The sequence below is a fragment of the Oncorhynchus tshawytscha genome, linkage group LG20, assembly GCF_018296145.1.
Source record: "Oncorhynchus tshawytscha isolate Ot180627B linkage group LG20, Otsh_v2.0, whole genome shotgun sequence".
Lineage (NCBI taxonomy): Eukaryota > Metazoa > Chordata > Actinopteri > Salmoniformes > Salmonidae > Oncorhynchus > Oncorhynchus tshawytscha.
The window spans coordinates 14,510,441-14,512,694 of NC_056448.1; positions in this window are offsets into that span (position 1 = coordinate 14,510,441).

Genomic DNA, 2,254 nt, shown 5'->3' on the forward strand with positions numbered 1-2,254 from the left:
ATTGAAGCAAATTGCTGAATTTCTGATTCAATCTTGTTATATATACTATAGTCAATCAAATGAAAAGGTGTTATTCTTATTCTGTGATGAAATACTGATTTATGTGAAAAATCATTCAAACTTAAAAGAGAAAAGTTAATTTATGTAATGCTCCCTGTTAGTGTTTTTTAGGTCAGTGTGTTATGAGTGACAATGTATGCTTTCTGAGTGAAAATTGTTGCCAGTGTTATGGTCGAACGAGCTTATTTTGAGACATGTATAAATTGTTTTGGTGGTTTGAGTTTTGTAGGTGAGATTAACTGTTTGGCCAAGATGAATGTTGGTAATGCAGACTGAAGTGTTTTGAATAAGTGGCTGCAAACCGATTCTTTAGCTCCCAAGTCTCTCCCATCCTCTTGTAGAATAATTTTAATTGGCCAGTGCAAGACAGAGCTGACATCTTTGAGTTCTTAATGTCTACGAAGGCTGGAGGCCTGGGCATCAACCTGACCTCAGCCTATATGGTCATGTTGCACGACATCGAATGCAACCCCTATAATGATAGGCAGGGAGAGGACTGCTGTCACAAGGTCAGTGAGGAGGGGGAAACTGTTTACACACAAGCATTTTGCTAACGTTACCCGCCATACCCAGGCTATGTGCTTTTTTTGTGTGCTTCCGTTGAGCTTGTGTTGCTCATACACTAGATGTGAGTTTATATGCCCAATAGTAAAATTATGTCACCTATATGTTGCAGGACATTGAACGTCATCGAGTGTTAATGACTCTATAGAGGACATGACTGCCTCAGTCCTAGGATGATGAGCTCACTGCCCACTCCTAACTCACATGAACCACAATATACTGTACCTCGCATGCTCATACCAACACAACAGCGTTCATTTTCATATTGCCTGCCAATGAACATGCTAAAACTAGATGCATTTTATTTGTCAGGAGATGAGGACTCGATACCAGAGCACATGGCCTCCCTTCTGAAGGCATCATATTTTTCTATGGTATATTGGCCTTCACACAATTTATTGTGCATCCCACCACCACATACTGTGCGGGACAGAAACAGGATTCCCAAAAATGTAACAAAATACCACAAAAAAACGACCAAAAAATAAATGAACTAAACAACTAATCTGTGAAAAAATAAAACAGATCTGATCCCTATACAGGCTCAAGGGAAACCTGGGAGGATGGGTCTTCCAGCGCCAGTACCCCTTGCAAGTCTTCAGATAAAATACTTAAGTCCCAAAAATGTTTCTGCCACAGCCACAAAGTTTCTTATACTTCATTGAGGATTGTGCCGTACAGTTTATAACTATGGCAATGAATTCCTCAAAATCCACCTTTTTAACACACGGTGTCTTTTGAATGGCAGCAAACATTTACCACAGGCTGTGGTGCATCCACTACCATATCTTCACTGGCATCACTTGTTTTCTCAATTCTTTTAACTGCCATCGCATAGGAGATTCGATTGACCGCTCAAACTTTTGCCACCTCAATCTCCTTCACGCTTACAGGGCACTCAGGAACACGGGATCATGATCCCCACCACAAACACTGTCGTCCTTCTACACACTGTTCTTCAATATACTCTGTCCGTCTGCCCACAATTAAAACATTGACAAATCCTTTACAATTCTTACACTACAGTGGTTTGGGAACAAAAGCTCTTACGGCGTATCTTACATAACCAAGCTTCACATGCGTAGGTATTTGCTCTTCATCAAAAAACAACCAGACCGACAGACTTAATTATTTTTCTCCACTGACCCAGCGGGTCAGACGACGGGCACCAACCACACCAGGAATGTTCTTCGGGTATTCAACCTGAATATCTGTCGTCACCCCTGAGATGAGTCCTTTGACGGGTGCTCTACTCCGAAGTTCAAAACACAAAACTTCTTTGGATGTAAGGATTATTTTGAGGCTCACTGCAATCTTCCACTGTTCTTAAGAAATACAATGAATCAAAATAAGACCACTCCTGGTCACTGATAGACTCCACTTTTCCCAGCGCATACTTTACCATTTAACACCTCAAAACAAGTTTCCCACAACAGTGCTTTGGGAAAGTATTCAGACCCCTTGACTCTTCAAATTTTATGTTACAGCCTTATAATATTGATGAAAGGACTCCTTGCTGTCCCCAGTCCACCTGGCCGTGCTGCTGCTCCAGTTTCAACTGTTCTGCCTTATTATTATACGACCATGCTGGTCATTTATGAACATTTGAACATCTTGGCCATGTTCTGTT